The sequence below is a fragment of the Odocoileus virginianus genome, chromosome 4 (genome assembly GCF_023699985.2).
Source record: "Odocoileus virginianus isolate 20LAN1187 ecotype Illinois chromosome 4, Ovbor_1.2, whole genome shotgun sequence".
Taxonomy (NCBI): Eukaryota; Metazoa; Chordata; class Mammalia; order Artiodactyla; family Cervidae; genus Odocoileus; species Odocoileus virginianus.
The window spans coordinates 80,747,423-80,761,226 of NC_069677.1; the positions used below are offsets into that span (position 1 = coordinate 80,747,423).

The window sequence follows — 13,804 nt, forward strand, 5'->3', positions numbered from 1 at the left end:
AGGCCTCCTTAAATGAACAGTGCAAAGACAGAGGAAAACAATAGAATGGGAAAGACTAGAGATCTCTTCAAGAAAATTGAAGCTGTCAAAGGAACATTTCATGCAAGGATGGGCACAATAAAGGACAGAAACTGTAAGGACCTAACAGAAGCAGAAGAGATTGAGAAGAGGTAGCAAGAATACCCAGAAGAGCTATACGAAAAAAGGTATGACCTTTTGACCTGGATAACCACAATAGTGCGGTCACTCACCTAGAGCCAGACATCCTGGAATGTGAAGTCAAGTGGGCCTTAGGAAACATTACTACTAACAAAGCTAGTGGAGGTGATGGAATTCCAGTGGAGCCATTTAAAGTTCTAAAACATGATGCTGTTAAAAGTGCTACTCTCAGTATGCCAAGAAATTTGGAAAACTCAGCAGTGACCACTGAACTGGAAAAGGTCAGTTTTCATTCAAACCCCAAAGAAGGGCAATGCCAAGGAATGTTCAAGCTACTGCACAATTGCACCCGTTTCACTTTCTAGCAAGGTAATCCTCTAAATCCTTCAAGTTAGGCTTCAACAATACGTGAACCAAGAACTTCCAGATGTACAAGCTGGATTTAGAAAAGGCAGAGGAACCAGAGACCAAATTGCCCACATTTGTTGGATCATGAAGAAAGCAAGGGAGTTCCAGAAAAACATCTACTTCTGCTTCATTGACTACACTGAAGTCTTTGACTGTGTGGATCACAACAAACTGTGGAAAATTCTTCAAGAAATGGGAATACCAGACCACCTTACCTGTATTCTGAGAAACCTGTATGCAGGACAAGGAGCAACACTTAGAATCAGACGTGGAACAACTGACTGGCTCCCCATTGGGAAAGGAGTACACAAGGCTATGTATTGTCACCCTGCTTATTTAACTTTTTTGCAGAGTACATCATGTGAAATGCTGAGCTGGATGAATCACAAGCTGGAATCGAGGTTGCTGAGAGAAATATCAACAACCTCAGTATGCAGATGATACCATTCTAATGGCAGAAAGGGAGAGGACCTAAAGACCCTCTTGATGAACATGAAAGAGGAGAGTGAAAGGCTGACTTTAAACTTAGCTTTCAAGAAATGAAGGTCATGGCATCTGTCCCATCACTTCATGGCAAATAGATGGGGAAAAAATTGATACAGTTACAGACTTTATTTTCTTGGGCTCCACAATCACTGTGGATGGTGACTGCAGCCATGGAATTAAAAGATGCTTGTTCCTTGGAAGGAAAGCTATGATAAACCTAGACAGCATATTGAAAAGCAGAGACATCACTTTGCCAACAAAGGTCTGTCTAGTCAAAGCTATGGTTTTTCCAGTAGTCATGTATGGATGTGAGAGTTGGACCGTAAAGAAGGCTGAGTGCCAAAGAATTGATGCTTTTGAACTGTGATGCTAGAGAAGACTCTTGAAAGTTCTTTGGACTGCATGGATATCAAGCCAGTCAATCCTAAAGGAAATAAACCCTGAATATTCATTGGAAGGACTGATACTGAGGCTCCAATATTTAGCCACCTGATGTGAAGAGCCAACTCTTTGGAAAAGACCCTGATGCTGGGAAAGATTGAAGTCCAAAGAAGAATGGTCAGGAGAGGATGAGATGGTTAGATAGCATCATCAACTCAATGGACATGAATTTGAACAAACTCCAGGAGACAGTGGAGGACAAAGGAGCATGATGTGCTGCAATTCATAGGGTTGCAAAGAGCTGGACATAACTTAGAGACTGAACAGCAATGATCAGTACTGTGTATGTGTCAATCCCAATCTCCCAATTCATCCCCCACATACCCCCCTTCCTCTTGGGTAGATATTTGTGTATTGACATAGGATCTTGTGACATTGCTTATTAGTTTATGTGTTATTTCTGGTAGTTATTTTATAGAATCTTAGGATTTTTCCATAGAGACATCATATCTTCTAATAACAAAGACAGTGTTACTTCCTACATTCCAGTCTTTTGGGGTTTTATTTCTTTTACTTGTCTTATTCCATTGGTTGAAACTGCAATACAAGAGAGCAGACATCCTTACCTCATTCCAGCCTTAAGGAACATGCATCCACTTTTTACCATTGGGTGTGACATGAGATACAGACTTTTTGTAGGTGTCCTGTATCAGATTGAGGATGTCCTATTCTAGTTTGCTAAGAGTTTTTTTGTCAAATGGTCTTTGACAAAATTCTCTGTTAAATTTTGCCAAATGTTCTTTGTGTACCTACTGAGATGAGTTGATGAAGTTTCTTTTTATTCTTCGTTTTCTAAAGGTTGTTTTCTCAATACAAACAGGTGTTAAATTTTGTTACATGTTCTTTCTGTATCTACTGGAATAACATGATTTTTTTTCTCCTTTATTCTGTTAAGATAGTGAATTATAGTGACTGATTTTTGAGTGCTAAAACAGCTTTGCATTTCTGGGATAATTCCACTTGTAATCCCAGGAAGTATTCCTAGGAAAATATTTGGGAAGAAATTTAACAAAAGGTACACAGACCCTCTACTCTGATCTAAGATGTATGCTCCTTTTATATTTTGCTATATTTTCTTTTTATTAATATGTTAAGGAGTTTTGTATCCATGCTCCTATGGGATGTTGGCTTACGCCATTTTTCTTGTGATGTCTGTCAAGTTTTTATAAAATATATTGAGAGGTTTGCTTTTTTCTCTATTTTCTAAAAGATTTTTTGTAATTTGGGTTTTATTTCTACCTATTCATTTGTGTGTAAGGTATTTCTTGATACACTCAAGGTTAGGTTTATCATGTTACCTTTTTTTTTTTTATCTTGGGTTTGGTTTCCTGTTCCTTCTTCCTTCTCTTGGATTCATTGGATAAATTTTGTATTCTATTTTATTTCTTCTATTGACTCTTTTCCTCTACTTTTTAGCATAACTTTTAGTTGGTTGTTATATTTCACTATGTATCCTTAACCTTTGTTTTTTTTTTTAATTACAAATTTTATTTTTTTGGAGATCCAGTAAAAAAGCAAAGTTGAGTGAAAAGCGCAGAGCATCCCCTGTATCCCCTCCCTATACACTCCCACAGCCTCCCCCACCGTCAGCATCCTGCCTGAGAGCTTCACATTCATTGTAATCAGTAAGCAGTACTGACACGTCATTGTCAGCCAAAGTCCATAGTTACTATCAGGGTTCAATCTTTGTGGTGTACAGTCTGGGTTTTCAGATGCATAATGACCTGCCTCCACCCCTGCAGGGTCATACAGGGTAGTTTCTCTGCCCTAAAAATCCTCGGTGCTTCACCTGTTCATCTGTCCTTTCCCCCGGACCCCTGGCAACTACAAATCTTCTTAATGTCTCCATAGTGGTGCCTTTTCTAGAATATTTGTGGTTGGTATCATACAGTCTGCAGCCTTTTCAGATTGACTTCCTTCACTGAGGAAGTTTCATTTATACCTTGTCATAGCTTCATAGCTCATTTCTTCCTAGTGTGGATTAATGTTCCATGAATATACTGTGGTTTTTTTATGCCTTCACCTATTGAAGGATGTCTTGAGTGTGTCGAAGTTTTGACAGCTATGAACAGAGCTGCTGTAAACATTTGGGTGAATGTTGCCATTTGTTTTTTCATGTATTTATTTCCTTCTTGGGTGCACTGGGTCTTCATTGCTGTGTGCGGGCTTTCTCTATTTGCAATGAGAGAGGGTTACTCTAGCTATGGTGTGTGGGCTTCTCACTGTGGCGACTTCTCTTCTTGCAGAGCCACAGGCTCCAGGGTGCTCCGGCTTCAATAGTTGTGGTACATGGGCTTAGTTGCATCAAGACGTGTGGAATCGTCCCGGGGATTGAACCTGTGTTCCCTGTATTGGCAGGTGGATTCTTAATCACTGGACCACCAGGGGAGCCCAGTCATTTGTTTTTTATTGATCTTGGATCCAGGATTACTCTTCTTCTGCCTTCTTGTGGGTTTCAACTATTTGGGATAAATATCCCAGAGTGCAGTTGCTCAATTTTGTAAGAAACCACCAAACTACCAGTCCAAAATGACTGTACTATTTTGCATTTCCACCAGCAATGAATGAGAGTTCCTGTTGCTCCGCATCCTCACTAGCATTTGGTGGTGTTGGTGTTTTTGATGTTTTTTTGCTGGTTTTTCAATTCTAATAGATGTGAGTGGTATCTCATTATGGTTTTAATTTGCAATTCCCTAATGATATTGAGCATCTTTTCATGTTTACTTGCCCCATGGATATCTTTTTCTCTTGAACTGTCTTTTCAGATATTTGCCCATTTTTAAATCATTCTTAACTTTTTAGTCTATTTAAAATTAACGTACCACGTCACATAAAAAGTAAAGACCTTGCAACAGTAGAATTCCTCCCCACAACCTTTGAGCTATTGCCACAGTTCACTTTACATCTATGCCATACACTGAATGCTTGTGTCCCCCCCAAAATTCACATGTTGAGATCCTAACCGCCGGTGTGATGGCATTTGGAGGCAGGGCCTTTGGATGGTGAGTAGGTCGTGGGAGTGCAGCCCTTATGAATAGGATTAGCGCCCTTATATAGGAAACCCAGTATTCTTGCCTGGGAAATCCCATGGACAGAGGAGTCTGGAGGGCTGCAGTCCATGGGGCCACAAAAAGTCAGACATGACTTTTAGCCACTGAACAACGAAAGAGACCTCAGAGAGCTCCCTCGTCCCTTCTGCCCCGTGAAGACAGGGGAACAGTGGCCGTCTATGTGCCTGGCAGTGGGCCCTCACCAGACACTGGCTCTGCTGGTGCTGTGATCTTGGACTTCAGCCCCAAAACTGTGAGAAGCAAATGTCTGTTGTTTACAACCCACCCAGTCTCTGGTCGTCTGTTACAGCAGACGGAGCAACTAAGACAATTTACATCCATTATAAACTCCATAATACAGTATTAAGATTTTCAAACAGCCAGCTGTCTTTGAAGAAATGATTAAAAGAAACTTAAAGATAATTTTTTGCCAATTCTGCTCCTTTTTTTTCCCTGTAGATTCCAACTCCTGAGTGGTGTTACAGCCCTTCAGCCTGAAATTTTTCTTTTTTCTTTTAACATTTCCTAAAGTGCAAGCTGCTAGTGACTAATCCTCTCAGCTTTTGGCTCTCTGAATTTGTCTCTGTTTTGCCCTCATTTTGAAATCTTTTTCAGGGTATAGGTTGCTGCGTTCTGGGCTTTGTTTTGTTTTTGTATTTAGAAGGAGTCTAAAGATGTCCATTTTTTTTTTTCTGGCTTCCACTGTTTCTGATGAGAAGTCAGCTTTTATTGTTTCATTTTGTCATTGTTGTTCAGTTGCTCAGTTGTGTCCGACCATTTGCGATCCCATGGACTGTAGCATGCTTCCATGATGAAGGACAGCCAGCTTCCCTGTCCTTCACCATCTCCCTGAGTTTGCTCAGACTCCTGTCCATTGAATCAGTGATGCCATCCAACCATCTCATCTTCTGTCCTTGTTCCCCTGCAAAGGTGTCCTGTTTCTCTGGACACTTTGAAGGTATTTTTCCTTTATCCGTGGGCTTCAGCACTTTGACCCTTCTTTGTCCTCATTCTCTTCTTGTTTATCCTTTTTGGTGTTTTTGTTGAGCTTCCATGGTGTATAAGTTTGTTTTCATTAAATTTGTAAACATTTTCACAATTATTTCATTAAGTGTATTTTATGCTCCAATTGTCTCCCCTTTCCTTCTGAGACTAATTACATGTAGTTAGAACATTTGTTCTTATCCCTGAAGTGACTGGCTCTGTTATCTTTTTAATGTTCTTTCTGCTCTTCAGATTGGAGAGTTCCTGATGATGGATCCTCAATTTCCCTGACTGTTCTTCTTCAAACTGCTATAAGCCCACCCATGATTTTTTAACTTCGCATATATTTTTAAATTCAACAACGTCATATTCTTGTTTGTAGATTTTCCTCTTAAGCTCCCCTGTCTGTTTACCACTTACTAGCATCGTTTTCTTTAGTTTTTGGATGTATTGCATCCTCAGCCACTCATCCTGTCTGATTCTTCGTGACTGCATGGACTGTAGCCCACCAGAGTCCACTGTCCATGGAATTTTTTAGGCAAGAATATTGGAGCTCATTTCTATTTTCTTCTCCTGGGGATCTTCCCAACCCAGGGATCAAACCCCTGCCTCCCATGATGGCAGGCAAATTCTTTACCACTGAGCCCCCTAGTTGGCCAAAAAGTTCTTCTGGGTTTTCCCATAAGATGTTATGGAAAAACTTCAGTGAACTTTTTGACTAACCCAATACTTATAATTGCCACATGAAAAGCAATTATAAGTACATGCTCATTTCAACCTCTGTGTCATCTGGGGTTTTTTATTTTTAATTTCTCTTGTGCAGCCGCTACGATTATGCAACTGATGGAGGAGAATCTTTGGTTCTGCTCAGTTTCTGATAGAGTTTTGCAAGAGTCCTCCTGTCAGGTGAGGCCTCCATCATCCATCACCTTCTTCGATCAGAGTTGACCCTGAGAGAATTCTTCCTGACACACATTTTCTGGGGTCATTTCACACACCGTCAAAGCCCAGATACAGTGGACCAGGATGGACTCCCTTTGGCTTCACCATAATTCTACTTTCCCACAGAGTGTCCTATCACCAAGACATATGAGGTTATCACATAATGGACAAAGTCCCGCCAGCGTGTACCATCAATCAGCCACTAGTTCTCAGCTTCAGATTCCTCTGAGGGTGTCCTTCTCCCTCAAAAGTCCACCCGCCTCATCACACCATGGAGGCGGAGGGTGGGGGTCTGTTCTCAGAGAGGAGGTCAGTATGCAGAATGTCTTTGCCCTCATAGGTCAGCGAGACACTGCCCATCTTCTTTTTTTTTATACTGATGCCTTTTAATTTTTATTATTAATTTTTTAATTGGAGTATAGTTGCTTTACAATGTTGTGTTAGTTTCTGCTGTATATCAAAGTGAATCAGTCACATGTATACATATATCCCCCTTTTTTGGATTTCCTTCCTATTTAGGTCACCGCAGAGCATTGAATAAAGTTCCTTGTGCTCTGCAGTAGGTTCTCATTAGTTATCTGTTTTCTGCGTAGTAGTCTATATCTGTCAATCTCGGTCTCCCATTTCATCCAACCCCACCTTCCCACCTCGCTGCGTTGCAAATAAGCTCATCTGTACCATTTTTACAGATTCCACACATATGCATTAATATGCAATATTTGTTTTTCTCTTTTTGGATTTTTTAAAATGAAACAGATGAACATTTTTAATGATAAAAAGGTACAATTCACAAAGAAGATAGACATCATATACCGTTAGACACCTAACAACAGAGAAACAAAGAAACATAAAGCAAAAATCAGAAGAAATATAAGGGAAAAGAAAAAGATCTATAACCACAGGAGATACTGCCTGTCTTTGCAGCCCCCGTGGGAACATGCCTGGGGTGCACCAGGGGGTCTGGCTGAGTCACACCGTGGCTTTCTCGCTGCATCAGTAGTCGCTTCAGGCTCTTAGGAGCCTTACACGATCAGCATGTACAAACCATTCAGAACAGTGCCTGGAATCTAGGAAGTGCTCCATAAAGACTGCCGTGGTTGTTGCAATCGTAAAACAATAAAGTTGCATTGCTGTCTGTCCCAGGAGCTACTCCCTCTGAGACATTTTTCTCAAAACCGGAGTCTAAAGGGAGAGGAGAGCAGAGGGAGGAATTGTGCCCAGACATCTGAGGTCAGACTCAGCTATGCAGAGCTCAAATCCCAGCTCCAGAGCAGAAGGGGACACAGTCCAGTTCCTGCCGCCGAGGGCTGGTGGGTCTGCAGCGAGCCTGCAAGGGCTCAGCCAAGACAGCTACATAGGAGACACTCTCCCCACATCAGATATGTTCACCAGGGCCCCAGGGTCCCCTTCACTTTCTTTGTCTCATCAGAATGGCTAACAGGAAGTGAAAGCATCTAGTCAAAGCCACACTGAGCATCTCCTGGAACATCCCTTTGGCCTCCGATAGCCAAGGGTGATTTCTTGGCAGGACAGACCGTGGAAACGGTGCTTGTCCCTTTAAGGAGCGAGGCCAGGTCACTGTTCATCATCCCACTTTATTGTGCTCCTGGGCTGTAAAGGAAGCGTCCTCCTTCTGCTCTTTGTTTTATGACCTCCATAAACAGTGAATTGCCATGACTGTGCCCGGGGCTAGAATGGCCTCACTGGCTGGAGGGGCCAGGAGAGCAAAAGTGGAGCAGAGGTGAGTCCCCCCTTCTTCCCTGGAGAGGGGCAGTGCCACCCCCAGAAGGAGGGGTGGGAGGGGACAGACAGGGAGTCTTCTCCCGGCCCTACCTACACACAGCTCTGGAAATAAATGCACCCCCAAATATTCAGGGTCTCAGATGGGGGTGATTTTCTCTAATGCAAAAGCAAGACATGCCCTTTTGAAGGAATATCCATGTTTTTTTTTTTTTTTAAAAAAGCTTTAGGAAGAAGTCAGTTAAGTATGTGTTTTGTTTTGTTTCCTTTATTTTTATTATTTGGAGGCTAATTACTTTACAATATTGTAGAGGTTTTTGCCATACATTGACATTAATCAGCCATGGATTTACATGTGTTCCCCATCTCAATCCCCCCTCCCGCCTCCCTCTCCATCCCATCCCTCTGGGTCTTCCCAGTGCACCAGCCCTGAGCCCTTGTCTCACACATCCAACCTGGGCTGGTGATCTGTTTCACCGTTGATAGTATACTTGTTTCAATGCTGTTCTCTCAGAACATCCCACCCTCACCTTCCCCCACAGAGTCCAAAAGTCTGTTCTGTACATCTGTCTCTTTTTCTGTTTTGCATATAGGGTTATCATTACCATCTTTCTAAATTCCATATATATGCGTTAGTATACTATATTGGTCTTTATCTTTCTGGCTTACTTCACTCTGTATAATGGGCTCCAGTTTCATCCATCTCATTAGAACTGATTCAAATGATTTCTTTTTAATGGCTGAGTAATATTCCATAGTGTATATGTACCATAGCTTCCTTATCCATTCGTCTGCTGATGTTGCTTCCATGTCCTGGCTATTATAAACAGTGCTGCGATGAACACTGGGGTGCACGTGTCTCTTTCAGATCTGGTTTCCTCAGTGTGTATGCCCAGGAGTGGGATTTCTGGGTCATATGACAGTTCTATTTCCAGTTTTTTTAAGGAATCTCCACACTGTTTTGAAGGGTGCTTAGGGCTTTGGGTGAGATGGATAAAGTCAGACAGTTTGTGCATCGTATTGACAGCATGGAGGACACAGTAAAAACATTGTGCAACAGTTATACAGACATATCAGGAGAGATTGGGACTCACAGTGGACTCCAGGCAGCACACACGTGCCCACAGGTGTTACTCATGGCACTGTTGGGGGTTGAGGTTCCAGAACCCATGCCGATGTCCCCAGGCCTCCTCCCTGCAGGCACGGGTGTGGGGCCAGAGTGTTATTAGGGCCATGGTTGTGTCCATTTGGCCTCAGGGAGGATGGTACATGTGCCAACTCACCTGGGTGTGCAGAGGATGGGGGAGTGGCCATGGGCAGTCCAGCGTTCCGTCTGCCGTTCTGTGCCGTCCAGCACCACATGGAAAGAGCAGTACCTGTCCGCTGACTGGCCTCTCTGACCAGGGCATCGCCTTCAGCTGACCTCTGAAGTAGGAATTGGAGGGTTGGGCTGTCTTGTCGATCGGTTAAACCTGACTTTTATGTCGCTCTGTGCTGCAGAGACGCAGGATTCGTCTGAAACAAATAAACAATTCCTGGAAGGGCTGGGAGAGGCGGAGGCGGGTTCCTTGAAGCATGCACAGCAGCAGAGTCGGGCAACAGCCTCTGGCACCGGGGGAAGGCAGGGGTGGATGCTGTTCTGGCCACTCACGGGGGCAGCTGACGAAATACCATGGGGGAGGGTGCCCATCCTGCCAGCCCACAGGCAGAGTCCTGCCCACAACCCCCACTGGGCACCTCTGTACCCGTCTCCAGGGGCTGCTCCTGACCCCTCAGTTGTGGCCCAGGTCAGGTCCAGGGCCACCCTGGCGGAGAGCCACAGTCCGAAATATCCAGAAAACCCAGCTCAGATGCTGCCAGACTGCAAGATGGTCCTAGAACTAAACGCAACTGTACCCTAATAAGTGGAAGACTCAGCCAGCCCTGGCATCTACCCTGCAGGACCCATTACCCAAGAGGTCAGCGGACGAGGCCCCCAGCATATCTAAGCCAGGCCCGTCCAGGTGTGAGCAGGGAGAAAGCAGCCCAGACCTGCAGAGGCTGGTGACAAGACCTCTGTGCTGACAGCTGACCTTTTGGCCTTCATTAAATCTTTGCCTTAGTTAAAGCTGTGGGCACTCATTAAATCATGGTGAGCTTGGAGCAGCATCCTTGACGTTCAGTAGCATGTCCTAGACCTGGGGACACTTGTGATGATACGTCAGCTGTTCTCACGGAGCAGAGTTTTCCCTGGAGAACACGCGGGTCACCCGTGGCCGTGGGCCTCCGTTCTGTGACCAGCAGGCATTCTGCTGACTCCTGTTCTCAGTCTTACTTCCTCTCCCAGTTATCTCAAAAACTCCCAAAGGTTTTTCAGCAGTCCAGTAGGACACCAGCATGACCTCCCAAAGACCCCCAGTCATGTCCAATCTTGAACTGCCAGCATCCCTGGCTGTGGCTGGTTATTCTTTTATTATTATTATTATTTTGACAACAAAAACATTTTGTATTGGGGTATAGCCAATTAACAATGTTGTGACAGTCTCAGGGGAACAGTGAAGGGATCCGCCATACATATACATGTTTCCGTTCTCCCCCACCTCCCATCCAGGCTGGCACACACCACTGAGCAGAGTTCCATGTGCCATACGGCAGGTCTGTGTTGGTTATCCCTTTTAAATATAGCAATGTGTACATGACCTTCCCAAAGTCCTCAACTATCCCTCCCCCCAGCCCCGGCAACCATGAGTTCGTTTTCTAAGTCTGTGAGTCTCTTTTCTTTCTCTTTTGTAAGTTAGGTTCGTTTGTATCATTTCTTTTTAGACTCCACATATACGGCACGCCATATGATATTTCTCTGTCTGGCTCACTTCACTCAGTATGACACTCTCTAGATCCATCGATGTTGCTGCAAATGGCCTTATTTCATTCTTTTTATGACTGAGTAGTCTTCCACTGTATATATATACCACATCTTCTTTATCCATTTCTCTATCAGTGGATATTTAGGTTGTTTTAATGTCTTGGCCATTGTAAACAGTGCTTCAGTGAACATTGTGGAACATGTATCTTTTCGGGCCATATTTTTCTCTGGATATATGCCCAGGAGTGGGATTGCAGGGTCATATATTAGCTCTGTTTTTAGTTTTTTAAGGAACCTGCATACTGTTCTCCATAGTGGCTATACCAGTTCCATTCAGTGGCTGCTTATTCTTAAAACTATCTAAAACTCTCAAAGCAGAGGCACTTGAATATACTTTAATTTTTAAAATTCCATATATGCCACACAGCATCTAGCAAACAGTGGGTTTCCTACAAGTGGTGCTAGTGGTAAAGAACTCACCTGCCAATGCAAGAGATGTAAGAGATGTGGATTCGATCCCTGGGTTGGGAAGAGCCCCTGGAGAAGGAAATCGCAACCCACTCCAGTATTCTTGCCTGGAGAATTCCATGGACAAAGGAGCCTGGCAGGCTACAGTCCATGGGGCCGCAAAGAGTCGGACATGGCTGAGATGACCTAGCACACACATTCATACTGTCACGTTTTCCTGATACAGCGTGGTTTGGCTACCAACGTTGGGAATGACTCATATATGCAGTTGAAAAGTGCTCGTTGCCCCCAAATCCAGGGATTTAGGGCTACCTGAGGCTTCCAGAGGCCCTAGGGAAATGAAAATCACCTTCAGGACACTGTAGGAAGGATGCTGCTGCTTCTCAGCCTGGACATGGTCCACCCCCCCCAACCCAGAGTTCAGCCTGTCACCCCAGGGGCCCTGAAGATACCAGGGAAGGCACTCAAAGCGAGATAAGGTATCAGAGAGCCCGTAGCTGCCAGCAACCCTTCGTGATCGAACAACAGCTGCTCCGTGACCATTAGCGATGTAACACCACCCGTGGATGCCAGGGTCCCTTAGTAATGTAACAACACTTATGCCGGTTGCTCCTTGGAAGAAAAGCTATGACAAACCTAAACAGCATATTACAAAGCAGAGACATCACTTTGCCGAAAAAGGTCCATAGAGTCAAAGCTGTGGTTTTTCTAGCAGTCATGTATGGATGTGAGAGTTGGACCATAAAGAAGGCTGAGCACCAAAGAATTGATGCTTTCAAATTGTGGTGCTGGAGAAGACTCTTACGAGTCCCTTGAACTGCAAGATTAAACTAGTCAATCCTAAAGGAAATCAATCCTGAATATTCATTGGAAGGACTGATGCTAAAGCTGAAACACTAGTACTTTGGCCACCTGATGCAAAGAGCTGACTCACTGGAAAAGACTCTGATGCTGGGAAAGATTGCAGGCAAAAAGGAGAAGGGGGTGGCAGAGGATGAGATGGTTAGATAGCATCATCGACTTAATAGAGATGAATCTGAGCAAACTCTGGGAGATAGTGGAGGATAGAGGAGCCTGGGGTGCCACAGTCCATATGGGGTAACAGAGAGTCAGACACAACTTAGCAGCTGAACGATGGCTGTTGGTGACCGTTGGGGACACAACAACACCTGTGGCTCTCAGGGATCCTTAGGGACAGAATGACAGCCCCTGTAGATGTTGGCAACCCTTGGTGACAGTAACACCTGTGATGTGACAGTAGCGTGACAGCTAAGGCAGGAGTGTGCGCCACGGGCCAGGCTCTGCCCAGAGTATTCTGCATACGCTTTGTTTTAAGTTCAGAACTCCCTTGGGAGGAAGCAGCAGCCCACGGCAGGAATTCCAGTGTACTGGGGTGGGGCGGGGGAGGCACCCACTTCCTGAACAGGCTGTGTTTATGGATGTGTGGGTGTGGTTGGCCTTTTGCACAGAGGCTTTTTTTTTTTTTTTTTTTTGCCCTTTACCCTTGCATAGGAATGCAGATCGTGCAGGATGTAAAGAAGCAACTCAGGGCGAAATTACAGGGATGGCAGCGGAATGAGCGCCATGACCTGCGCACCGGTGCCCTGGGGCTCGCTCCCTGCCAGCTCACCTTTGTGCCTCTGCGCTTTCTGAAGACATCAGATTTGTTGACATGGGTGGCACATGGGCTGAGGTGTAGCTGTTATGTGGACCGGAATATGAATGTCCGAGCCTCGGGAAAAGGAAGGTATGGGATGAAGTGCTTGGGGTAGAAATTAAATTTCAGTATCAAAATCCTGTGGTTAAGACTTCCAATGCAGGAGATGCAGTTTCGATCCCTAATCGGAGAGCTAAGATCTCACAGGCCTCTCAGCCAAGAATCAAAACGTAACACAGAAGCAATACTGTAACAAATTCAATAAAGACTTAAAAAATAGTCCAATTCGAAAAGAAAAATCTTTTTTAAAAAATCCTGTAATGCTCAAAGGAGTCCCCCCTCAAAAGACAAGGGAAAAGTCCCCCTTAACTTTTTCTTTCCATTCGCTCTGTTAAATTTTTGTTAAACTTTTTTTAAGTCATTATACAATCACATGCAGTTGTAAGAAAAAATGCAGAGACCCAGGCACCCTTTACCCTTTTTCCAGGTATGGTAGCATCCTTCAGACTGCAGTAAGATCTCACCCCAGCTCTGTCGACACTGCTTCAGTCCAGGCACAGAGCATCTCATCCCCCAAGGGGCCCTCGCGCCGTCCGTCTGTGTTGTTCAGTGGCTAAGCTGTCTCCA

At 44.3% G+C, this 13,804-nt stretch overlaps 1 protein-coding gene across 7 annotated transcripts in view; it reads left to right on the forward strand.

Moving 5' to 3' along the window:
- PDE9A (phosphodiesterase 9A) overlaps positions 1-13,804 on the forward strand; it is a 105,331-nt gene that overhangs the window by 48,728 nt on the left and 42,799 nt on the right. Inside the window, exon 1 of one of the 7 annotated variants that reach the window (XM_020892731.2) lies at positions 8,192-8,211. The exons of the other annotated variants lie outside the window; for them this stretch is intronic. The gene's annotated coding sequence lies outside the window, so the exon portion shown is untranslated. Of the gene's footprint in view, positions 1-8,191; positions 8,212-13,804 lie in introns of those variants that run through there. 7 annotated transcript variants of the gene reach the window in all.